The sequence below is a fragment of the Bos indicus x Bos taurus genome, chromosome X (assembly GCF_003369695.1).
Source record: "Bos indicus x Bos taurus breed Angus x Brahman F1 hybrid chromosome X, Bos_hybrid_MaternalHap_v2.0, whole genome shotgun sequence".
Lineage (NCBI taxonomy): Eukaryota > Metazoa > Chordata > Mammalia > Artiodactyla > Bovidae > Bos > Bos indicus x Bos taurus.
Genome location: NC_040105.1, coordinates 5,546,491 through 5,573,187, shown reverse-complemented (window position 1 = coordinate 5,573,187; position 26,697 = coordinate 5,546,491). Strand labels below are relative to the sequence as shown.

Below are 26,697 nucleotides of genomic sequence, written 5' to 3'. Positions count from 1 at the left end.
GATACATCTCCTCGCGCAAGGGAAGCAAAAGCAAAAATAAACGAAACTGCATTGAACTAAAAGATTTGTGCACAGTGAAGGAAACCATCAACAAAAGGCAAAAAAGAAAGGCAGCCTACAGAACGGGAGGGGATATTTGCAAATGATACATCCAGTAAAGGTTTAATATCCAAATATACAAGATCTCATACACTTTGATATTGAAACAAACAAACAAAAAAAAGATTTAAGAAAATGGGCAGAGAGACTTCCCAGGTGGCACAGTGGATAAGAATCTGCCGGCCAGTGCAGGTGACACGGATTTGATCCTTGATCCAGGAAGATCCCACATGCCACAGCTACCAAGCCTGCCCACTGAAACTGCTGAGCCTGTGTCCCACAACCACAGAAGCCTGAATGCTTAAAGCCTGCGTTCTGCAAGAGGAGAGGCCACTGTAGTGAGAAGACCCTGCACCAATAGGAAGACCAGCTCCCCACTCACCACAACTAGAGAAAGCCCGTGGAAAGCAATGAAGACCCAGCACGGCCAACGATAAATGCATCAATTAAAATGGACAGAGGACTGCAACAGAGATTTTCCCAAATAAGACAAATGGATGGACAACAGACATGTAGAGAGATGCTCAGCATCACTACTCGTCAGGGAAGTGCAGATGAGGCCACAGTGAGAGCTGTGAGAGGGACTACCGTCAACAGCAATAAACGAGCACTGGTGAGGATGTGGAGAAAAGGGGACCCTATGCACTCCAATACTTGGACCACCTGATGCGAAGAACCGACTCACTGGAGAAGACCATGATGCTCGGAAAGACTGAAGGTGGGAGGAGAAGGGGACGACAGAGGGTGAGATGGTTGGACGGCATCACTGACTCCATGGACATGAGTTTGGGTGAACTCCGGGAGTTGGGGATGGAGAGGGAGGCCTGGCGTGCTGCAGTCCATGGGGTTGCAAAGAGTTGGACATGACTGAGCAACTGAACTGAACTGAGGGTTTTAGAAGCCCTAGGAACCACAGCCCCTACCCAACCTCGGACACAGATACGAGGAATTTGCAGTATTGGAAGATCACTGACCGCTCGGTGACTCAAATATGGCTTGCAACTTCAGTGGCATAGAATCCCCACAGAACTCTTGGTTTTGAAAGAGCATCATTTAGGAGGGAAATTACAGGAGAAGAAACTTTGGAATCTGCTGCTGGGTCTTGTAGGAACTTCGTCTGTTTGACATCTGAACTTGACGTGCATCACCTAAAGACGACCTAGTATCCGTTTCACACAGTTGCCTGGAAGTGCTGGTACAAATCACATGGTGTTTTAACAAATTGCCAGTGACACTTTTGCTTGAGAACTGATGGTTCTGATATAACAGAGAGTGCTGGAGGCTACAAGCAAACCCCACTGAGGGGGGAAAAAACTAATGTGTTTTCTCTGAAGCTCTTATTATCTGCTTGTTTGTGGTTTGCTCATTAGGTGGTTTTGTAAAATAAATCGTGAGCATTCCAGGAAATAATCCCAATACCATGGGACCTTCTTATAAGGAATAATATTCTATGTCCCGAGGCTTTAAAATATAATCCTTTAATTTTTTCCTTGTGTACTTTTCATAATTTCATGAGAGTTTTATTATTATCATTTTTTTTTTTTTTGCCCCCTGATGAATGCTCTCTATTCTGAGAAAAGTTACTAAGTGCAACTTTGGCCTCTCTGTGAAGTCATCGTGATGGCCTTTAATCCTCACGGCACCAGAAATAACACAAATGACATATAATTGAACATGACTACTCTAGGGAGAAGCTCTATTTTAAGGATAAACAAAGAGATTAACTCCTAATGTCCAGAGTACGTTCCTGATTGTGTTTCTTATATGTCTGGTATTCAGCCTCAGGCCAAAAAAAATTTTTTTTTCTTTGAGGTGGTAGCATTCAGGGGGGCCTGAATAAAAGCAGCAGCACCCTGTATTGCAACCAGCAATGCTGAACTATGACACCGTGGGGCTGAAGATGGGGGAAAAGCTGTCATCAGCTCAGTCAAGCTCCTCCCTGCCCCCCCAGATGTGAAGGATGGTCACAAGTACCACTTGGGGCTGTCCAGCTAGCAGCTCAGGAAGTCAACTGAGGGCAGCTCTGTCATGGCTCATGTTGGCAAGCTGTGTGCTGGCTGAGACCCTTGGGGGCTCAGCTTGAGGGAGATACACCTGGAGATGTCTCCTTCTTTCTTTTCTACACGGGTATCCTCAAAAGCCCTGGGCCTCTGCACAACGTGGAAGGTGGCTTCCCAATCCACAAGTCCCGAGAGGTCATCCCAGTGAACCAGAAGAAAAACTGAAACCGCTTAGTTGTGTCCGACTCTTTGCGACCCCATGGACCACCTATCAGGCTCCTCTGACCATGAGATTTTCCAGGCAAGAATACTGGAGTGGGCTGTCACTTCCTTCTCCAAGGGATCTTCCCAGCCCAGGGATCTAACCCACGCCTCCTACATTGGTAGGCAGATTATCTACCACCGAGACACCAGGAAAGTGCTTGTACATATAGATGCTAAATACACACACACATACACACACATACATGCACATATACATAAGTATGCACACATATGTATGTATACTTTGGCCACCTGATGCGCAGAGAGGACTCACTGGAAAAGACCCTGATGCTGGGAAAGACTGAAGGCAAAAGGTGAAGGAGGTGGCACAGGAGGAGATGGCTGGATGGCATCATCGACTCAACAACATGAGTTTGAGCAAACTCTGGGAGACGGTGGAGGACAGGGAAGCCTGGCTTGCTGCAGTCCATGGGGTCACAAAGAGTCGGGTACAACTGAGCAACTGAACAACAAGAAAAATATATGTACATACATATATATACCTAAATATATGTATACACCTCTACCTATTATTATTACATGTATATTATCCATATGTGTGTGTATATATATATATCTTCCCAACCCAGGGATTGAATCGGGGCCTCTTGCATTGCAGGCGAATTCTTCACTGTGTGAGCCACCAGGGAAGCTGTATATATATACAGGTGTGTGTGTGTGTGTGTGTGTGTGTGTGTGTGTATGTATAGATGGCAACCTACCAGGCTCCCCCGTCCCTGGGATTCTCCAGGCAAGAACACTGGAGTGGGTTGCCATTTCCTTCTCCAATGCATGAAAGTGAAAAGTGAAAGTGAAGCTGCTCAGTCGTATCCGACCCTCAGTGACCCCATGGACTGCAGCCCACCAGGCTCCTCCGTCCAAGGGATTTTCCAGGCAACAGTACTGGAGTAGGGTGCCATTGCCTTCTGTGATATATAATACACATGAATATAAATAATATATATATTATAGATATAAATAGATGTATCATATGTATATAAATAGTGTGTGTGTAGATAATATGTACAAACAGCTGCACATATACACACATTATATACATATACTATACTCTGTATTTGAGAAAAAAATTCTAACAGCAAAAAAATCTTTACCTTGAAAAGTAAGTACTTCACAAGCAGAAGGCTCTATGAAAACTGTGACAGGCACCTGTGCTGAGGAAAGTTATTCTGTGTCCCTAGGTACACAGTAAAGCTTGCTTTCCGGTCGTTAACGGGAAAGTCCGCAGTGCCCATTTCTTCCTTTTCCTTCACTGCCTGTACTAACCAGCTCTTATCTTTGGACTAATGGCTCAAATCTCAATGGCCAGGAAAAATTTTTATAGAATTTTGCCTCTCAACATGTGGGTCAATGTGTGCACTCAGGATTTGCCTTAAAAAAAAAAAAAAATCAGTAATTAAAAAAAAAAAAAAGGCAGAAACAAGATACGCTTCTGCATTGTCTTTCCAGAAGAGGTGGGGAAAAGGCTGCCACACTCTTGCTGTCAGGAGCTGCAGGGCCCCACGCCTCAGGTCACCAACTGCCAACCTCCATGGACTTTGTGAGTCTATCCCACCCACTTTCCGTGAACCGTCACGAGCCAGTTTTCCTTCAACTGGACCTCAGGGCAATTTAATTGCTCCCTCCCCCAGAAAGCACAGGGAGCAGAAAGATGACTGTCTCCAGTGGGGTGAATCCAACATCTGTGCAGACCAACCCCACAGACGGGAAAGGCTCAGATCATAGTTGAGAGCTAAAATACAAACTAAATAAGCAGCTGACACAATCTTAGGACAAAGCTTGATTTTTGGTGATCGCTGACAGTAAAACCTGGGGAAACTTGGAATACTCTCCTAACAGTCATGAACAGAGTAATAGGGAATAACTGTTAAAAAAAAAAAAACCCTCCCCCCTCTGCCCATGAATATACAATAACTTCTTATGTTGCGTCTGGATTCAACTTCCAGAGCATGACATCACTGACAATATGTCATCCCAATGTGCCAACAAGACATTGTCATGTGTTTGCTACTCAGAAAATACGTGCATGGTGAAAGAACAGCTCATGGAACAGACCTGTAATTGTTATTAATGTTCCAACCATAAGAAATACGTCAGCTGTCAGGGAAACGGGAGTCGCTGACTCTCTGGGGTGCAGGGTCACTGGATACAACTGTTCAACAGCAACGTCTCTGCTTCACGCTGGAGACCAAGCCATATATAGGTAACTCCATGACCACCTTCTTTTCCTTCTTGCCTGTGACCTCATCTCTCTAGTATTTTCTTTTTTCTTCTTCTTCCTCTCAGGCACAAATGTCTGCCTTGTAAGGCTGTCAGGGAGCGTCATAGACAGAAAGAAGTGACTCTGTTCACAGAGCATAGTATCAGAGATTGAAGACCTGAGACCCAAGGTCTCCAGGAGGTAAGGTGGGCAGAGAGGTCAACGATCCAGAAAGTGTCTGTGCTGTCTTATTCCTCAAAGTCCTCTATAAATGCACCCTTTGAATGACTGGCTTGTCCAGCCTAAAGCCTGAAAGCCTAAATGCAGACCCTCCACAATCTGTGTCTACCCGATTCTCAATACCCCAAGCACAGGTTGGATGCTCCCAGGTTTAGCTAGTACCACTGAGGATTAGCAAACAGGCAGGCCCAGTGGACTGGAGAGTGTCTCAGTGGCTCAGACGTGGAGGTGGACATTATGGAGCCGGCAGTCAGAGATGAGAGATCAGGACGATCCCTCAAGAGACCAATGGAGGAGGCTCCGAGGCGTGCCCTGCTGGGGCGGGGGCCGGCTGGAAGCATCCCCCACCACGTCCGGGACTCTCGGTAGCTAACCACCTTCCTAGGAAGCTTCAGCATCAGTGGGGACCCTGACACACGCATGGTCTCACTGGAGTCTCTTCACGTGTCTGCAAGGTCAGCAGAGGCAGAACCACTTTTCTGAGACGAGATGGAAACACCCCACTGTGACTACCCATGGCTTCCCTTGTCCTTGAACCCTCTGTCCACCTCTCTCTGCGCCGCCAGGTGGTCAGCGAGTGACATCAGCCAAACTCTGCTGACCCCTGCTCTTGTTCCTTCGCCCAGTACAGAAAAGATGCTATAAGCTGTCTTATCAAAAGAAGGAATGGGAGCAGGGGGGAACTTCCCTGGAGGTCCAGTGGTTGGGGCTCTACCTTCCAATGCAGCCCATGCAGGTTCAGTCTCTGGTCAGGGACCTATGATCCCACACGCTGCGGAGAAACTGAGCCCATGTATGTAATTACTGAGGCTGAGACGCCTGTGCCCTGCAACGAACCATCGCACATGCTGCAAGGAAGGTCCTGAGTGCCGCACGTAAGGGCCAGCACAGCCAGAGAAATACTCGAAGTGAAGTGAAACTGGAAGTTGTGGAGTCCCGTCCTCCTCTCTGCGACCCCATGGACTATACAGTCCATGGAATTCTCCAGGCCAGAATAGTGGAGTGGGTAGCCTTTCCCTTCTCCGGGGGATCTTCGTGACCCAGGAACAGAACTCAGGTCTCCCACATTGCAGGTGGATTCGTTCCCAGCTGAGCCACCAGGGAAGCCCAAGAAGACTGGAGTGGGTAGCCTTTCCCTTCTCCAGCGGATCTTCCCGACCCAGGGATTGAACCGGAGTCTCGTGCATTGTAGGCGGAGTCTTTACCAACTGAGCTATCATGGAAGCCCTAGATAAACACATAAAAAACTAAGCGAAACAAGAAATAAGGAATGGAGCCAGGCAGCCAACCAGTTACACAAAGCAGCCAAGCTGAGTCTCAAATTTCTAACCACGCTTTTTTTTTTTAATTAACTGGAGGATAACGGCTTTAGAATGTTGCCTTGGTTCCTCCTGTAGAACAACATGAATCAGCCATATGTATACACATGTCTCCTCCCTCTTGAACCTCGCTTCCCCTTGAGCCTCCCTCCCACCTGCCAAGGTCAACACAGAGCCCCGGGCTTAGCTCCATGTGCTCTACAGAAGCTTCCCACTAGCTGTCTATTGTCATGTGCGTAGATCAATGCTCCTTCCTTAATTCATCTCGCCCTCCCCTTCCCCCTGCAGCACCCACAAGTCCATTCTCCAATTCTGTGTCTCTCTTCCTGCTGTGCATACAGGTTCATCTGTACTACTGTTCTAGTTTCCACATACATGTGTGAGTATACGACACGTGGGACATCGCTGATGACCCAGGGCTTAGGAATCCCCGGGATTCAAGGGACCTGGCTTCGATCCCTGCCAGGGAACTAACACACCACATGCTGTGGAGGGACAAAGTCCACATACCACACAAATACTGAGCCTGTGCAGCGTAAGGAGAGATCCCTCGTCCCACAAAGAACACCCAACACGGCCACGCAAATAAATATGTAAAAACAGTAATTAAGGAAAGAGATGTCCCGGGACATCGCCACATGTTTCCCAGGAGTAAAGTCACCCCTGGCTCAGCTCCAGTGTTGCACACACTCCCCAGCCCCTGTAACGACCGCGTGTGTGTGTGTGTGTGTGTGTGTGTGTGTGTGTGTGTTACACTCTGTGCAACGAAGCCTTTTCACAGGTGTCTTCCCAGCCTTTCAGACCTTCCTCCTGAGTGTCAGACTCTTCAATCCTCTTTCATAATTCCACTCGGGGATGCCCGAAGCCCTGGAGTGGAGGTTCGACATTCTGCCATGCTGACCCACCTTCTCCCCTAGCGTGTCTGAGCTCCCCTGAGGCTCCAGTCCTCAGTGGACAGTACTGTCATTACCTCCACTTCCCAAGCAGGACCTCTGGGCCTCTCTCCTGGCATTGACCCCAGCACCCAGCCCCTCCTATTTTTCTTCATTAACACAGCAGGGTCTTCCTGTCTCCCTCAAGCTTCTGCGGGCTCTCCTCCCCCGAGGGTGCCCAGCTCCCTCCCTGACTCCCCACCATTCATTCATGCTAAACTTTCATTTGTCCAGCTGTGCCCACAAGGATCTCGTGAAGGTTTCAGTTTGCCTGTGTCTTGGGCATTCCAGGTGGCTCAGATGGTAAAGAATCTGCCTGCTGACATAGGAGACTTGGGTTTGATCCTTGGGCTGGGACGATCCCCCTGGAGGAGGAAAGGATGACCCAGTCCAGTGCCCTTGCCTGGGAAATCCCATGGACAGAGGAGCCTGGTGGGCTATGGCCCTTTGGGTCAAAAAAGACTGAGTAACAGAGCACAAATTCACTATCTATGCCTTGCAAGGGCTTCCCTGGTAGCTCAGTTGGTAAAGAATCTGCCTGCAATGCAGGACACCACAGTTCAATTCCTGGGTCAAGAAGATCTGCTGGAGAAGGGATAGGCTACCCACTTTAGTATTCTTGGGCTTCCCTGGTGGCTCAGCTGGTAAAGAATCCGCCTGCAATGTGGGAGACCTGGGTTCGATCCTTGGGGTCGGGAAGATTCCCCTGGAGAAGGGAATGGCTACCCACCCCCGTATTCTGGCCTGGAGAACTCCGTGGACTGTATAGTCCGTGGGGCTGCAAAGAGTTGGACTGGGCGACTTTCACTATGTCACTATGCCTTTCGAATAACCTTCACATTCTCAACAGCTTTCAACCTTGTGACAATAAATTCCAGAGCATGGTGTGTGAGGTCCTTTCCTAACGTCTCATTGTGTAGCCAGTGATCTATTTACAAAAAAATCCATCTCTGCACCCCCTTTGAAGCTGTGGACGGAATGTTCCTTCAGCCTGAAAGCCCTCCTCCTGATTCTGTCTCTCCGCTGCCTTCTCCCGCCTAGCTGACTCCTCCGAAACTCAGCTCACCCAGGACACTTCCCAGAGAAAGGTTTCAGTCTACCGCAAACCACCCGCAGAGACCGTCTGCTTACTGATTCAGCTGCAACCCCGGGCTCTAAGACCCAGGACCATGTGCTAGTCACTTGATGATTGTTTGTTGTTGTTTAATTGCTAAGTCGTGCCGGACCCTTGGTGACCCCGTGGACTGTAGCCTGCCAGGCTCCTCTGTCCATGGGATTCTCCAGGCGAGAATGCTGGAGTAGGTTGCCATTTCCTTCTCCAGGGGGATCTTCCCAACTGAGGGATGGAACTCACGTCTCCTGTGCCACCTGTCTTGCAGGTGGGTTCTTTACCTCTGAGCCACCAGAGAAGCCCCAAGGGACTGGCAATCAGTGTCATTAAAAAAGCAAAAGTCATCAAATCAGGTCTGCCAAGAAAGCTTGTGTTGCTGGTAGCAATGTCCCTTTCTATAAGAATCACACAGCCATACTAGATCCAAGTGCATTCCTATGCACCTAAGTGGTTTCCCATCCTTTGGAACAGCTTTACAAATGGCCAGTGCTTGACAACAGAAGATCTGAGTGAACACACAGCTGCGGCACCAGGTACAGGGGCACTCTGCTCGGGTGGCTCTGGGCACAGATTCATGGTGCCAAGCTGGCATGACATCAGACACCAGGTCCAGAGGGGGACTGAGGGCAGGCATTCCTCGATACGGTGAAACTGCAGAGCAGGTAGGTCTGGACTCAGGTGGGGCTGTTTCCTGGAAAAGCAGAGTGATCCAGTCCCAACTGGAGTGGCGCCTTGTCAACCAAACCCAAAGCTTCAGAAGGTAAAGAAAAAAAAAAAAAAAGCCTTCCTGGAGCCCAGGGTTTTTTCATCCTTGGCACTGTGGACAGCTGGGGTCTGGATCATTCACTGTGGCCGGGTTGGAGCTGTAAGAAGGACATTTAGCAGCATCGCTGACCACTACCCACTGGAAGCCAGAGGGACCCCCTCCCCTGTCAAGAAAAAATGTCTCTATACACAGCCCCCAGGGAGGGGTGCTAAGTGACTCCCAACTGAGAACCATGGTTTTATACAGAGTCATTTCTATTCTCAGTACCCACTTACAATCAGATGATCAGCATGTATAAGATTAGACCAGCTAATAAAGGGGAGGATTCGAGATACATTGCTGTGACTCTGGGGCTTCCCTGGTGGCTCAGCGGTAAGGAACCCACCTGCCAATGCACGAGACGTGGAGTCAGGAAGATCCCCTGGAGGAGGGCATGGCAACCCACTCCAGCATTCTTGCCTGGAGAATCCCAAGGACAGAGGAGCCTGGCGGGCTGCAGTCCACGGGGGTCGCAAAGACTCGGAAACATCTGAGTGACCAAACACACACATGCACGAGCTGTGAGTCTGAAACACAAAGAGTTTCCAACATCCACCACGGCTCAAGGTGCCTTTTAAACCATGCACGTAACTTTGCAGAAACAAGAGTCGGGACAGTGAGCCTAACGATCACGAAGGCTACATCATCTGTCTTCTTAATAGGCTCCTGTTTTACAGGGTAACAGCAGTATGGATCACAGAGGGAGGAAGCTGCTTTACTTGACAATGTGTAGACCACTCAAAATAAACATTTCTCAGGAGAATCCCTCAGGGATTCTATTTTAAGACAGACAAACTAGTTGCTTTACAGAATAGCGTTCTGCGTTCCTTATAAAGAGGGTTATTGCTCTGAATCACATCATCAGCTGTTGACTAGAAAGCATGGGTTCAGGTTTCTCTAGTCTGTTTCGGTGAGTGGCCTGAACCGTGATGAAGATGGGTTGCTACGAGATGAGTCTTGGGGCTTGGAACATCACGATCATATGTTATTGCCGTTCAGTGTCTAATTACGAAAATCTTTACATTTCCTTTGCTTGCTTGAGGAAAGACCCTCATTCATTTTTAACTATTCCCATGAACATCTTATGTTAGTTACAAAACATGAAGCAGTTTATCTTAAACGAGACTCAACAATGTTCAGTGCAAAAAACAAAAGCAACATTCAAAGGAGGTTTTTTTTTTTTTTTTTGGCTGACTTATTTTAGGTAAAATTACCATCCTCTCTAATATTCTATTTTTTTTAATGGAGTAAGCTTTCTGTTCCCTGATGGGCATATTCTTAAAATGAATACAACACTTCTTTTTCAATTGTTTTCCCTACATCAATACATATAAATCACATGTGTGTCAAAATGTATTAAAATATGAAAGTGTGTTTTAAAGTCTTTCCTCACAGGTGGGAGACTGAATCCCAGAGATGTGGGTTTTATCTTAAAAGAAAAATTTCCTCCTAACCCAAAGTAGAGTGATGCTGTTTCTGGACTGAGGATTACATTTTAAATAGACTGGGAGACATTTTTACACAGCATAGTCAGAGTACGGGGTGGGCAGGAAGTTGCGGGCACAAGGGTTTTTTTCTAAAGTCATAAAATGAGATGTCTCAGAATCTGCCCATGTGGAGAGAGACAGAGAGACAGAGTTGAGGGGCATGAAGGCAGTCAGCATCCCTTTCTGTCTCACACGGCAGCTTGCTCACTGACCAGCGACGTCTGTCTAAGATTCCGGGACCTGCAGAAGAACCACAAGCATTGGGTTAATTTAGACCCTTTCCCCTTCTGACCATGAGCCTGACTGACCGTCAGCTGAGCATCTGCTGGCTTCTGGCCCCTCAGTGGAGGGACGAGAACCTTCGATCTCTGTGTCGGAACTTCCCCACCACGGGACAAGGCACAGCAGAGACAGCCGTGGAGCACCGCGACCAGACACTCGCACATCTGCATGTGAGCAGGTGTGGAAGTGGTCAGGCAGACTCTTCTAGCAGCAAGGGAAGCCTGGCTTCTTGTTCTTAGAAAACCAAGAAGCACTGTGCTTCTAAAATGCACCTGCAGCCCGACACCATGGCCTCGGGGATTGGGCTCCATGAGTCCCAGAAACTGCCGTCTTCCGCCCCGAGCTTTGAGCCCACCCCGGGCTGAGTACTGACCCGGTCCCTGCAGGGCAGGGACCACGCTCTGGCTTTCCCGACCAACACCGTTCATTCCACGACCCTGTCTCTTGTTGACTGCGGTTTCTGACACCACTTATGTCATTGAACAAATCAACTGGCACCGTTATCAACAGCAGTGCTGAGGACTCCCCTGCTGGCTCGGTGGATAAGCATCTTGCCTGCCAGTGCTAGGGGACGTGGGTTCAGAGAGGGTAACAGGCAGGAAGGCCAGGGGTCTCCAAACGGAGGAAATAGGCTGCAAGTGTCAGACATTTGTAATCTCTCTTAAGCGACAGGAGGAAACAAACTAGTGATTTTTTTTTTTTCCCCTTCTCTATACCAATTTAAAGGAGAAGGCAATGGCACCCCACTCCAGTGCCCTTGCCTGGAACATCCCATGGACGGAGGAGCCTGATGGGCTCCAGTCTGTGTGATCTCGAAGAGTCAGACACGACTGGGCGACTTCACTTTCACTTTTCACTTTCATGCATTGGAGAAGGAAATGGCAACCCACTCCAGTGTTCTTGCCTGGAGAATCCCAGGGACGGGGGAGCCTGGTGGGCTGCCGTCTATGGGGTCGCACAGAGTCAGACATGACTGAAGCGACTTAGCAGCAGTAGCAGCAGCATACCCATTTAAAAAGAGGTTTCTCTTAAAATACTGTGTTGCCATAATGACACCTGGTTCCACCTGAAGTTAACTTTTCTCAAACCTTGCGTTAACCAACGCATTTTTCATATGGAAATGTTTGTCTTAAGCTATGTTAATGTATTATGCATTCACCCCAGACTCTGTCTTCAAGTCGGTTCTGCCTAATGGCTCAGAACCGACTTGACAAATACTCAGACATTGTTCCCCTAATCTGTGTAAACGAAACTATTTGTATGGTAACCTGCCTTTATACAAGATTCAAGTCAATTGTTTTATGGCCCAGGATGACTCTTCTGGTGCCAAGATTATCCCAAAATACATCTTATGGATGAGGGGCCTGGTGCCATTCTCTGAGTTTTAAGACATTCCTTTCTTTCATTAACAGACTGCTGAGTGACTATATAATATCCAGCTAAAAACTATCAGGGGGGTATTCTTTCTGCCCCCTTCTGATGCCTATGTCGGAAGCTTTCTCCATCTCCTTTATACTTTAATAAAACCTTATGACACAAAAGGTCTGAGCAATCAAGCCTCCTCTCTGGCCCTGGATTGAATTCTTCTCCTCCAGAGGCCAAGAATCCCAGCGTCTCCTCGTGGTTCAGCAACAATCTTGCAGTTCCATCCCTGATCCAGGAAGATCCCACTGTGCCTCGAAGCAGCTCAAAGCCCACAACTACGAAGCCTGTGTGCTCCAGATACAGAACCTGGGGGCCTAGAGCCAGTGCTCGGCAGCAAGAGGAGCTGCCTGGAGAAGGCCGTCCTCTGCTCGTCTCCAGTTAGCCCTGGCTTCCCAAACCTGGAGAAGAGCCCCTGCAAAGGCCATGAAGACCCAGTGCAGCCAAAAGTAAATACATTTTTAAAAGAAAAGACTGTTAAAAAGTACTGGGAAAAAAAAAAAAGCAATGCTTAAGTACTAAGGAATCTACCCCCCACCCCTGCGGGGGGTCCACCCTGTTGAAAGTCACCCCTGATTTGTGATTTTCTGCTCAAAGTCCTTCAAATGCAACATGCCTTCTCCTCAGGTGTATAGTGGGGATTACTTCAGTTCAGTTCAGTTGCTCAGTCGTGTCTGACTCTGCGACCCCATGGACTGCAGCACACTAGATTTTCCTCTCCATCACCAACTCCCAGAGCTTGCTCAAACCCATGTCCATCGAGTCTATGATGCCATCCAACCATCTCATCTGTCATCCCCTTTTCTTCCCGCCTTCAATCTTTCCCAGCATCAGGGTCTTTTCCAATGAGTCAGTTCCTCGAATCAGGTGGCCAAAGGATTGGAGTTTCATCTTCAGCGTCAGTCCTTCCAATGAACACTGAGGACTGATCTCCTTTAGGATGGACATCATTCACTACAGGAATCCAATTACAGCAGTTTAACCAAGCAGAATTATGACAGCTTAAATGAGCAGAGTCCACCAGAACACCAGAAGAAAAAACAAAAACCAAATCAGATCACCACGGATAGTTTAAGCTAAGGTCAGTCAGTTCAGTCGCTCAGTCATGTCCGACTCTTTGTGATTTCATGGACCACAGCACGCCAGGCCTCTCTGTCCATCACCAACTCCCAGAGTTTACCCAAACTCATGTCCATTGAGTTTAATTAAAGTGGTTTCCTAACAATTTGTTGCGACGTGGCCCCAGGCTATGTGCGGCACTGTGAAAACGGGATGTCCCCCCACAACTGCCTCAAGCCCCCTGCATTAGCTGAACATTCCAAGTTTGGACCCCTAAACCGCAGTTAGCAAATCAGGTAGCTGTTTTCCACCTCTTGGGGCGGACGACCAGCCTGCCTCCAGAGTCAACACTCTCACGGCACAAGAGAAGTGCCCTTAACATGGGGAAGATGTCTTTAACGGCCCCTGGGTCTGGCTAAGACTGGGGAAATTTTCAAGCTGTCTCTTTAATAAGGGGCAACCGACATTTCCATAGGGAACTGGGATTTTTCCCTTCCCTTCGACGGAGGCAGATAAATCACCCCAAAAGGAAGTGGGCTTAGTTATGTCACTTGCTAATGTGTCTGCCGAGACAGAGACACCATGGCCATTGATACAGACATTTCCATCCATTTCTGCAAGAGACGGAAGATTCACAATCTAGGGAGTTTCCCCACAGCTGGAGCCCTCGGGGTGCTACTGCTGTGAAAATAACGAGTTCCTTCCAGACAGATGCCAGTAGGTAGATTAGGTATCCTTAACTAGCCACCCCGTGCTAGACTACCTCATCCCAGAGCCTGTGGCCTGTGGGTACCAGTTATTTTTCTCATCTTCCCAAACTCCCTCTGACCTTTTAATCCTTTTCTTTGCGCAGTTTAGGAGATGCAGACAACGGAATTAATGCACACATACAGTTTAAACAGCAACGATGATATTTTTTATTTCATTGAAAGTAGTCTTCAACGTCCGCAAAGAGGGATATCGTGGAAACAAGAGTATAAATGTTTCTTGATATTAAATGGTTCTCTAAAAGTGGTCCCTGGAGCAATAGTATCAGTACTGCTTGGGGAACTTTTGGAAATAGAATTGATTGTGCCCTACACAGATTGACAGAATCAGGAATTCTGGGGGTGCACCCAGCTCTCCACCATTAACACTCTGGGTGCTTCCAACATGCAGGGAAGCTTATAAGGATTCAACACGCTTTGAAAAAAAAGAATCCTCTGCTGTCATACAATATTGTCAGTGATACAGTGTCACTTCTATATTTATATTTCATAGTTGAAACTCACTTTGTATTAAAAAAAAAAAAAAACCTAGCCATTTTCTACTAAAAACACTATTTTCTAATTATCATTAATTGGCTTTCCTAGTAGCTCAGTTGGTAAAGAATCCACCTGCAATGCAGGAGACCCTGGTTCGATTCCTGGGTCAGGAAGATCCCCTGGAGAAGGGATAGGCTACCCACTCCAGTCTTCTTGGGCTCCCTTGGTGGCTCAGCTGGTAAAGAATCTGCCTGCAATGTGGGAGACCTGGGTTCTATCCCTGGGTTGGGCAGATTCCCTGGAAAAGGGAAAGGCTACCCACTCCAGTATTCTGGCCTGGAGAATCCCATGGACTGTATAGCCCATGGTTAATTAACTGACTTGTTTACAAGGAGTGGTAAACTTATTCACAAGATGTGCCTGTGGTTAATTAATTCACTTATTTACAAGAGGCGGTAAACTTATATACAAGATGAGGTTGCGGTTAATTGATATCTGTGTGTGACAGTCTGTATGACTTTCTCGTCTTTGAAGGCTCACCTGAAGAACTCATGAAACGAGGAGACAGCTAACAATACCAGCGCTGGGCTAGTATTAATGATACTCAGGATAATAATGAGTTTGGCAGGTTGATGCATGCAAACATGGGATCTCTGTTGTGCCAGATGCCAGGCCCTGATTATTTCATTGCAGCCTCGTGGTAGCCTTATGATACAGAGCTCCATACATCTGCATCAGACCCAGAAGACCTGGGCTGCCCAGTGGAGGACCAGTTCATCCCAGAGCACATGGCCTATGGGTGCAAGTTTCAGGCCCCGGGCTGGAGAGCTCCTGCCCCCCAGTCTGCGGCGGCCCCTGATCCATCAACACAACCACAGTCAGATTCCTTCTGGTCAAAGCCGACAGTTACTTTTTAGGCCTCCCAGTAACCTCTTTGCAGAGAGACATCTTTACCATATGTATTCTGATTCAAGGGAATACAGTAAGGCACTGCGGTCACGATTGTAACTGAGCACCATGGAGGTCCCCCAGGGTTCAGACCATGCGTGTGCAGGGACAGGTCAGTGTGACCCGCCGCGTGGGACCTGGGAGGGGACGATGGGGAGACAGGCCTCTCTCCTTTGTGATCAGGACAACACCGCTACGCCCAGCTCACTCACGTTTTGTGGGTCCAAGCCTGGTTTGGGCAGCAGTGCCGTGATGGGGGAGGCGGTCTTTGTTCCAAGATGTTACTTCGCATAAATCACGTGCCAGCACCTGAGTCCCCAGCATCTACCCACAGAAAGAGAGAAATTAAGTTTGCTCTGGACGCATGAAAGGACAGCCAGAGAACTGTAAGAGTTGATAAGGTGTTCAATGAACTCAAATGACAACACTCAAGACATTTGTAGGCATGCTCAATTTCAGAGTTTATATCTCAACTGTGGGATCAAAAAAGATCTTGGTGCAACTTATGACTGTATCCTGCCTACATGTTCCCCTAAGATGGTAAAGAGTCTGCCTGCAGTGCGTGAGACCTGGGTTCAATCCCTGGGTCAGGAAGATCCCCTGGAGAGGGGAATGGCAATCCACTCCAGTACTCTTGCCTGGAGAATCCCATGGACAGAGGAGCCTGGTGGGCTACAGTCCGTGGGTCACAAAGAGTCAGACACGACTGAGCGACTAACACAAGAGTTCTACCATATCTGGCCTTGCATTTAGGTCTTTAATTATGAGTTTATTTTTGTGTATGGTGTTAGAGAGTGTTCTAATTTCATTCTTTGACATGTAGCTGTCCAGGTTTCCCAGCACTTATTGAAGAGACTGTCTTTTCTCCACTGTATGTTCTTGCCTCTTTTGTCATAGATTAGGTGACCATGGGTGTGTGGGTTTAACTCTGGGCTTTCTATCATGTACCACCTGTCTTTCTGTTTTTGTGCCAGGACCATACTGTCTTGATGACTGTGGCTCTGAAGTAAGAGAGTCTGATTCCGCCAGATCCATTTTTTCTTTTTTAAGATTAATTTGCCAAAAAAAAAAAAAAAGATTAATTTGCTGACTTGTGGTCTTTTGTGTTTTGATACAAATGGTAAAATTTTTGGACATTAGTGGCGGCAAGATCTTTTTTGGTCTACCTCTTAGAGTAATGAAAATAAAAATGAAAATAAGCAAATGGGATCTAATTAAACTCAAAAGCTTTTGCACACCAAAGGAAACCATTAATACAAAATGCAAAGACAATCTTCAGAATGGGAGAAAATATTTGCAAATGAAGCTAACGACAAGGGACTAATCTCCAAAACTGGAGAAGAGAAAGGCTACCCACTGCAGTGTTCTGGCCTGGAGATTTCCTTGGACTACAGTCCATAGGGTCGCAAAGAGTCGGACACGACTGAGCAACTTTCACTATCTCCAAAGTATATAAACAGCTCATGTGGCTCAATATCAAAAAAAAAAAAAAAAAAACAACCCAATCAAAAACTGGGTAGAAGATCTGAATAGACATTTATCCAAAGAAGACATACAGATGGCTAAAAGGAGCACATGAAACGATGCTTCACACCACTAATTATTAAAGAGATGCAAGTCGAACCTACAATGAGGCGTCACTTCAGATTGGTCAGCATGGCCATCATCCATAAAAACCTAGAAGCAATAAATGCTGGAGGAGGGTGTGGAGAAAAGGAAACCCTCTCACACTGTCGGTGGGAATGTACACTGATACAGTCGTTGTGAAGAAGAGTACGGAGGTTCCTTAAAAACCTGAAAACAGATCTAGCCTATGATCTAGCCATTTCACTGCTGGGGATACAGCTGGAGAAAACCATGATTTGAAAAGATACACGTGCCTCAGCGTTCAGAGCGGCACTGCTCACAATATCCAAGACGTAGAAGCACCCTAAATGGGCCCCAACAGAGGAACAGATGAAGAAGACGTGCTGTATACAGACAACGGAATACTAGTCACCGTAAGAAAAGAATGAAATCATGCCATACGCGGCAACACAGACGGACCTCGAGACGGTCATACTGTGTGAAGTAAGTCAGAGACAGACCGACAAATATCATATGACATCTTGCATATGTGGAATCTAAAAAAAAAAAAGATACAAATGAACTGACAAAATGGAAACAGAACTACAGATGTGAAAAAAAAACCACAAAAAACAACTTGTAGTTACCAGAGGGTAAGAGAGGGGGAAGGGATAAATTAGACCGGGATTGGACACATTTAGACACAATTCTATATACAAAACATATAGGTAAAGTAATAAGACCTAGTACATCATGAGAAACGCTGGGCTGGAACAAGCACAAGCTGGAATCAAGATTGCCGGGAGAAATATCAATCACCTCAGATATGCAGATGACACCATCCTTATGGCAGAAAGTGAAGAGGAACTAAAAAGGCTCTTGATGAAATGGAAAGAGGAGAGTGAAAAAGTTGGCTTAAAGCTCAACATTCAGAAAACGAAGATCATGGCGTCTGGTCCCATCACTTCATGGCAAATAGATGGGGAAACAGTGGAAACAGTGCCAGACTTTGGTTTTTTTGGGTCCAAAATCACTGCAGATGGTGATTGGAGCCATGAAATTAAAAGACGCTTACTCCTTGGAAAGAAAGTTATGACGAACGTAGATAGCATATTCAAAAGCAGAGATATTACTTTGCCAACAAAGGTCTGTCTAGTCAAGGCTATGGTTTTTCCTGTGGTCATGTATGGATGTGAGAGTTGGACTATTAAAAAAAGCTGAGCACCGAAGAATTGATGCTTTTGAACTGTGGTGTTGGAGAAGACTCTTGAGTCCCTTGGACTGCACAGAGATCCAACCAGTCCATCCTAAAGGAGATCAGTCCTGGGTGTTCATTGGAAAGACTGATGCTGAAGCTGAAACTCTAATACTTTGGCCACCTCATGTGAAGAGTTGACTCATTGGAAAAGACCCTGATATTGGGAGGGATTGGGGGCAGGAGGAGAAGGGGACGACAGAGGATGAGATGGCTGGATGGAATCACCGACTCGATGGACATGAGTTTGAGTAAACTCCGGGAGTTGGTGATGTACGGGGAGGCCTGACGTGCTGTGATTCATGGGGTCGCAAAGAGTCAGACATGACTGAGCGACTGAACTGAACTGAACTGAATAGGACCTACTGTTTAGCATAGAGAACTCTAGTCAATACTATATAATGATCCATATGGGAAAAGAATCTAAAAAAAGAGGGGATGTATGTATATGTCCAGCTGATTCACGATGCCGACCAGCAGAAACTGACCCAACAGTGTAAATCAACTATGCTCCCAGGAAAATTGAAATAAAAAACTGTTGGATAATTTGTATCTAACCTGTACGGTATAAAGTAACACAGTTTATGTTTCAACTATGTGTGTGTGTCTGTGTCTGAGAGTCAGAATGTGTGTTTTGTGTGAGAGGAAATACAAATATCCATAAACTGTCTTACTGACTTGGACACACACACACATATAGTTGAAACATAAACTGTGTTACTTTATGCCATATAGGTTAGATACAAACTACTATCCAATAGGTTTTTTTGGAACAGGCAGGGTTTCCCTGATAGCTCAGTTGGTAAAGAATCCACCTGCAATGCAAGAGCTGCTGCTGCTGCTAAGTCGCTTCAGTCGTGTCCGACTCTGTGTGACCCCATAGACGGCAGCCCACCAGGCTCCCCCGTCCCTGGGATTCTCCAGGCAAGAACACTGGAGTGGGTTGCCATTGCCTTCTCCAAGGCATGAAAGCGAAAAGTGAAAGTGAAGTCGCTCAGTCGTGTCCGACTCTTCACTATCCCATGGACTTGCAGCCTACCAGGCTCCTCCACCCATGGGATTTTCCAGGCAAGAGCACTGGAGTGGGGTGCCACTGCCTTCTCCACAATGCAGGAGACCCCGGTTCAATTCCTGGGTCCGGAAGATCCCCTGGAGAAGGGATAGGCTACCCACTGCAGTATTCTTTTCTGGAGAATCCTGTGGATGGAGGAGCCTGGTGGGCTGCTGTCCATAGGGTCGCACAGAGTCAGACAGGACTGAAGCGACTTGGCGGCAGCAGCAGCAGCTGCATCGCTCTCATTAGCGCCTGAACCACTGTTTCACTCCCCATCCGTGGGGGCCCTCATGCCAAAAAGGTTGGAGACTGCTGCTCTATGCAACAGTGAAACGTACACTTTAAAGAGGTGTGTAATATAGAATAAAGTATATAAATACATCTCCATAGCACTATTAAAGAAATACTGCTATACAACTGGGGGTGGAAAAAAGCCTACAGTGAGACCTAGCTTCATGTGAGTTTAACTACGTCATGTTTAACCCAAAGAAGGGAGGGTCGGCAGCAACAAGAAAAATTATTTCATCTGTGTTCGGAATCCTTTGTGAGTTACTCCTGGATAACTGAAATGATTTTCAGAATCCTTGTGTATATTGTGTGATGTGACTGAATTCCAATTGTTTTTTAGCTTGCTCACTATTTTTTTTCTTTTTTGCTGTTACCTCTCTTTAATCAATATTTATATGACACATATTTGTAGACTCATCCTATGGATGCATATTAAGTCATCGTCATTTGTGTGATTTTTTGCATGTGCGCTAATGGCGGTGGTAGGTGGTTTAGTCACTAAGTTGTGTCTGACTCTTTGCGACTGCATGGACTGCAGCATGCTAGGCTCCTCTGTCCGTGGAATTTTCCAGGACAAGAATACTGGAGTGGGTTGCCATTTCCTTTTGCAAGAGATCTTCCCAACCCAGGGATTGAACTTGAGTCTCCTGCATTGCAGGTGGGTTCCTTACTGACTGAGCCACCAGGGAATCCCCCTGCACTCTAAAAGTTGGGAGCCCTAACCCTGTAACCTGCGTCCACAGTGTTCCCGGACTAGGAGGGCTTGGCAAGTGGAGAGATGAGAGTAACAAAGACGTGTCTTTCCTCCCATGCATGCTTTACCACGCCACTGCACGTTCAGTCTCTGCAGTGTGTCCCCCTGACCAGCAGAGGCTAAGCTGTGTGCTTACTCTCAGTTGGGGGGAGGGCTCACTTCTGGGAAAAGCGAGGCTTCCCATAACTAATAAACACTGACCCACAGACATAGTTTCACTTCAGCAAACGTCAAGTCCGAGCAGACTCACACACCCTGGGGTGTGTGGTCAAGATTCCCCAGCCATGGGCCCCGAGGACACAGGCAGACACACCGTCCATCACACCCGCTGTGTACGGTCAGATTCCTACGGTTGATTGCTGAGATCAGACCTTGCGTGTGCTGCCCAGAACTGACTGTAGTCTGTTGCTAAGTTCTGCTGTGTGTTTCCTTGTACACACGTAGCCCATGGGAGGTGGCCAGCTGCCTACAACCAGTCGAGGTGATTCTCTTTGGTCTTCCAACCACTATAGAGACATGGACTCCTGGTTTTATAAAGAAAACCATCAATTTATGGGGACTTCTTATGGGGGGTGGCCAGTGGCTAAGACTCTGTCCTCCCAATGCAGGAGGCCCAGGTTCAATCCCTGGTCAGGAGACTAGATCCCACATGCCACAACTAAGCCTCACCACAGCTGAATAGATTGTTTTGTTTTTTTTCTTAAAGAGAGAGCAGATTATGAATGGAGGTGAAGCCCTGAACAGGTCCAAAAGCCATGTACTGGTGATGATTTGAAGAGAAAGGAGAAGAAGATGATCCTGCATGTGTGAGGCCATGTCCCATGGGGTGGTCACAGGGAGGAAGAGAGTTCCAGGTAACCAGGACTTTCCTGGGTCAGAATCCCACCATGTCCAGAGTTCATCTGCTTCTCCTGGGTCCCGGGGGTGGGGGGAGGGGGTCCCTTTATTTCCACTCTCTCTTCCCGCTCTGGAGCCAAGAGATGATCATATTCATTCATAAGTGCCAGAATGAGAAAAGCAATCAAGATACTTGGCTCACCATCTCTTTTTTCACCAGTTAAGGAACATTAGGAAGGTTCTTTGCCTGCTCTTTTGGCAATTAGACAAGAGATATTTTCTGGACTTCATGTGCCTGGAGCTAGGCATAAAGTAAGGAAAAGTTATGACCAACCTAGACAGCATATTAAAAAGCAGAGACATTACTTTGCCAACAAAGGTCCATCTAGTCAAGGCTGTGGTTTTTCCAGTGGTCATGTATGGATGTGAGAGTTGGACTATAAAGAAAGCTGAGTGCGGAAGAATTGATGCTTTTGAACTGTGGTGTTGGAGAAGACTCTTGAGGCTCCCTTGGATGGCAAGGCGATCCAACCAGTCCATCCTAAAGGAGATCAGTCCTGGGTGTTCACTGGAAGGACTGATGCTGAAGCTGAAACTCCAATCCTTTGGCCACCTGATGGGAAGAGCTGACTCGTTTGAAAAGACCCTGATGCTGGGAAAGATTGAGGGCAGGAGGAGAAGGGGACGACAGAGGATGAGATGGTTGGATGGCATCACCAACTCAATGGACGTGGGTTTGGGTGGACTCCGGGAGTTGGTGATGGACAGGGAGGCTGGCGTGTAGCAGTTCATGGGGTCACAAAGAGTCAGACACGACTGAGAGACTGAACTGGACTGAACTGAAGGAAACCTGAGATATTGGAGAGACACATTTTAAAAAGCCTTGCTGCTGTTGCTGTTTGGTTGCTAGGGCGTACCCAACTCTTTGCGACCCCATGGAGTGCAGCACGCCAGGCCTCCCTGTCCTTCACTCACTCCCAGAGCTTGCTCAAACTCACGTCCATTGAGTGGGTGATGCCATCCAACCGTCCCACGTGAGAACACACGTGCTTACCCAGGAATCCTGGGCACAGCCCTTAGATGGGAATCTCCCTGTCAACTCTGCCAAGCCTTCAGTGTAGGGCTGAAAGTGAAAGTCACTGAGTGGTGTCCAACTCTTTGCGACGCCATGGACTATACAGCCCAAGGAATTCTCCAGGCCAGAATACTGGAGTGGGTACCCTTTCCCTTCTCCAGGGGAATCTTCCCAACCCAGGGATAGAACCCAGGTCTCCCGCCTTATAGGCCGATTCTTGACCAGCTGAGCTACCAGGGAAGCCCAACAGCACAAGGCTACTGGTTAACAATTGAGGAAATACACAGAGGAGACTGAGAAGGAAGGAGACATGTAATCCAGCTATCACTGGCTTGGCCAAAAAGTTTGTTCCGGTTTCTCCATACCCTGTTAGGTTCCCACACACATCGTATGGAAAAAGCCTGAATCCACTTTTGGCCAGTCCAACATGTTAGCCCTAGAAAACTGGTCCTTATGAACATGGAGCGCTTTCACATCCCAGGTCTATTCAAATGGACTCAACAGCATTCTCTCAGTACTTCCTGGCCACCCAGTGAACACTTCGCGTGGCTCGAGTACTGGGTACTCTCAGATGTTATCAAGTCCACACTGCTGACACAGTTACTGTTAAACAAGGGCCTTCTCAAAGCTCGGTTTCTTTACCCACTTGCATGACTCAGGGAGGAAAATTCATGCACTTAGGGAGCAGTGGAAAGCATATTTTGAAGCAGCCGGATTTCTTACAAAGACTAATTTTAAATACACTCAGAAAAAAAAATGCAAATATGTCATCTCACTTGACCATAGTAACAGCATCGGATTTAATATTTTTCGGTCCAGACCATCTGGGCTTGATTCTCATCGTTCGAAACTCTGTGGGAGCTATTTCGGTTGTGCTTGGGAAAGTTTCGTTTGAGTCACAAGTACGGTGAGAACCTAGTCCTGTTGCCAAAATAGAAAGCTCTGTCTCTTCCCCCGCCGCTCCCCGCCTCACTCTCTGAGAAAGTTGCTTTGGGAAGAATAATTTGGGACCTTAGAACAGATTTAGGAGCTGATGGGACTTGCCCTGGTGGTGCACTGGCCAGAACTCCAGGTTCTCAATGCAGCAGACCTGGGTTCCATCCCTGGTCAGGGAAATAGATCCCACATGCCGAAACTGAGTGTTCACCTGCCACAGCTAAGACCTGGTGCAGTCAAATAAATAAATAATTGTTTTTAATTTAAAAAGTTTTACATTAAAAAAAATTTTTTTAATTTACATTTTAAAAATTTAAAAATTTTACATTAAAAAATTTACATTAAAATTTTTTTCATTTTACATTAAAAATTTTTTTACATTTTAAAAAATTAAAATTTTTTACATTAAAAATCAAAAAATTTTACATTAAAATTAAAAAATTTTACATTAAAAATTAAACTTTTTACACTTAAAAATTAAAAATTTTTACATTAAAATTAAAAATTAACATTAAAAATTAAACATATTTACATATAAAATAAAAAATTTACATATAAAAATAAAAATTTTACATTAAAATTAATTTTTACATTAAAAAATTTTAATTTAAAGGAAAAAAAGAAAAGACAGCTGAAGAACATTTCACACACCACCAGCTATCAATTCAGAGCTCAAGCAAATGACAGTCAGTTATCTATGAATGAGACAGTCTATCTTCCCCGTATTAGAAGAAACTCAGTCTGTTGCCATCCCATGCTGTTGATGTTTTTATGCTGTCCTTCCCCATGTCTACACTGCCCCTTCCCTGCATCTACGCTATTCCTGACTGCATATGCCTTTGGATACGTTTAGTCCTGTTTCCTGAGAAAGCTCTGGAAGAGTACACACAGGCAGGGTGGTGATAGACTTACCCGTGAAGGAAACCAGTCTTTCAACCTCTCTTTGCCTCCCTCCCTCCCTCCCCGGGTTCAAATTCTAGGGAAGCTGCTAAAATAGGCTGCAAATCTCTGATTTGTAAAAGTGTCTGAATTTTACAAATCAGAGACTGTTTTCTCTTAAAACTTACACAGATGCTGTTACAACAGCAACATCAGACTTCTGAAGAGACAAACGCCACTTGCAGTCTTTCCACCCTAACACTTCTTTTAATTTACGGAAAAAAAAAAAATGGTACAGAGATTCTTCTTTACAAAGTACAGAGACACAGACAGAGAAGACAGACACGTGGAGATCAAGGCAGGGAGGTGGGTGGGATTAACTGGGAGACTGGGAGTGATATACACCCACTACTGATACTGCCTATGAAATAGACAGCTAATGACAATTTGCTGTATAGCCTCTAGGGAATGCGCTGTGGTGACCTAAATGGATAGGAAAATCAAAAGAGGGATATTTGTACGCATATAGCTCATTCACTTCGTTCTACAGCAGAAATCAACCCAACGCTGTAAAGTACCTGCACTCAAGAATTTAAAATAAAAAAAATTTTTTTGAAGCCCCCATCTTATCCATATATTATAGATATATCATTGTTTAAATGGATCAATAACAGTGTAACATGTAGTACAACCCAATCCTTTATTTTTAAGGAATTCTTTGCCCTTGATTTGGCCTCTTGCAGAACCGGCCACCAAATCCAGTAATACTCATGGAATATTCCCTCAAAAGATTCCTTAATTCAAACATCAGGAAATACAGACTTCTGTATCCTTTTAAAGACAGAAACAGCTTTAAGATTTCAGAAATCATTTCGGCATTCATATAGGAGTCCTGAGAAATGCTTCAGGGATTGACCAAACCCTCTGTTTAAAAAGTGCTCCTATGTCACATATGAGAGTAGGCAATTTTTCAGGATATACTCCATCATGTTGAGAGTTCAGGATGCCCACCTTTGTAGAAATCCAAGGTGGCCATGGACACAGAATGAGTGAATGACAAGTAGGTGACGGGTCTCCTGGGCTACCAATAAGAGGGTCAACCTCAGCCAAGAGTTGAGTAGGTGCTTCAGGCTGCTCTTCTACGCTGACCTCCAAGTTGCCTCTCCTTTCATGGGTCAATCCCCCACCCTCATCATACAGATTATTCAACCTTGTTCACACTCCTTATTTCAGGGTCCCACTGAATAGCCAAAACTAAATGACTGTTATCAACTCAAGTGTTCACATTTTTGAGTCCAGAGTCAAAGTGCTGTTGAACTTCATGAACCACGTCTAACACAAGGCCAAGAAGAAGATATTACCATTTATCAAAGGTTTATTGAAGAAAAGTATGCCAATACTCAAAACACATTATAAGCATCTTTGAAAATAATTTAATTCTCTGGTGTTTAGAACAAGATTCCCTTCCTGCTGCTGCTGCTGCTAAGTTGCTTCAGTCCTGGCCGACTGTGTGCGACCCCATAGATGGCAGCCCACCAGGCTCCCCCGTCCCTGGGATTCTCCAGGCAAGAACACTGGAGTGGGTTGCCATTTCCTTCTCCAGTGCATGGAAGTGAAAGTGAAGTCGCTCAGTCGTGTCCGACTCTCACCAACCCCATGGACTGCAGCCCACCAGGCTCCTTCATCCATGGGATTTTCCAGGCAAGAGTACTGGAGTGGGGTGCCATTGCCTTCTCCATTCCCTTCGTATAAATTATCAATTACAAGAAAGGGCCTCCTCCATACATGTATATGTATGGCTGAGTCCCTTTGCTGCCCACTTCCAATATAAAATTAAAAGTTTTTAAAAGGCTGGGGTGGGGGGGGGGGGTCTCCTCTAATTTTTTTTTTTTTAATGTCAAAAACAGTGTAAAGTCTTTGTTTATTCCCTGAAGATTGTTTTATCTGAAGATTCATTTACATTTTAAGAGAATATAACTGGTTCAGTTTTAGGGGAATTATTTGCAGTTTCAAAAGGGACTAATGACCTGAGAAGCTTGCTTCCCCCCCACCCCCTGCTTTCAAAGGCCTTCTGGTTGACTGCTTTGCAGAGGTATTTGACTGCACTTTAATACTTATGCAGGGCTTCCCTGTTGGCTCAAGTGGTAAAGAATCTGCCTGCAATGCAGGAGACCCAGGTTGGATCCCTGGGTCAGGAAGACCCCCTGGAGGAGGAAATGGCTACCCATTCCAGTATTCTTGCCTGGAAAAATTCCACGGACAGAGGTGCCTGGTAGGCTACAGTCCATGGGGTCACAAAGAGTTGGACTCGACTGAGCGACTTACACACTAATACTTAAAGCAACTAATTATCAAAGTTACTCATCTTGGATTTATGATAAACATGAAACATTTACAAAGATAAGATCTTAAGTAAAAACTGCTTATCCTAGGGCCTTTACCAAAATCACCATAAAAGGCTTCCTGATAGCTCAGACGGTAAAGGATCGGCCTGCAATGCAGGAGACCAGGCTTCCATCCCTGGGTCGGGAAGATCCCCTGGAGGGAAGGAAATGGCAACCCACTACAGTATTCTTTCCTGGCGAATCCCATGGCCAAAGGAACCTGGTGGGCTATAGTCCAT

The 26,697-nt window shown here is 46.3% G+C and overlaps 1 long non-coding RNA gene across 3 annotated transcripts in view; it reads right to left on the bottom strand.

Annotated features, from left to right (window-relative positions):
• LOC113887002 overlaps positions 1-26,697 on the bottom strand; it is a 189,675-nt gene that overhangs the window by 3,278 nt on the left and 159,700 nt on the right. For all 3 annotated transcript variants that reach the window (XR_003509627.1, XR_003509626.1, XR_003509628.1), the window contains exon 3: positions 15,643-15,754. This is a non-coding gene — a long non-coding RNA (uncharacterized LOC113887002). The remainder of the gene's footprint in view (positions 1-15,642; positions 15,755-26,697) is intronic.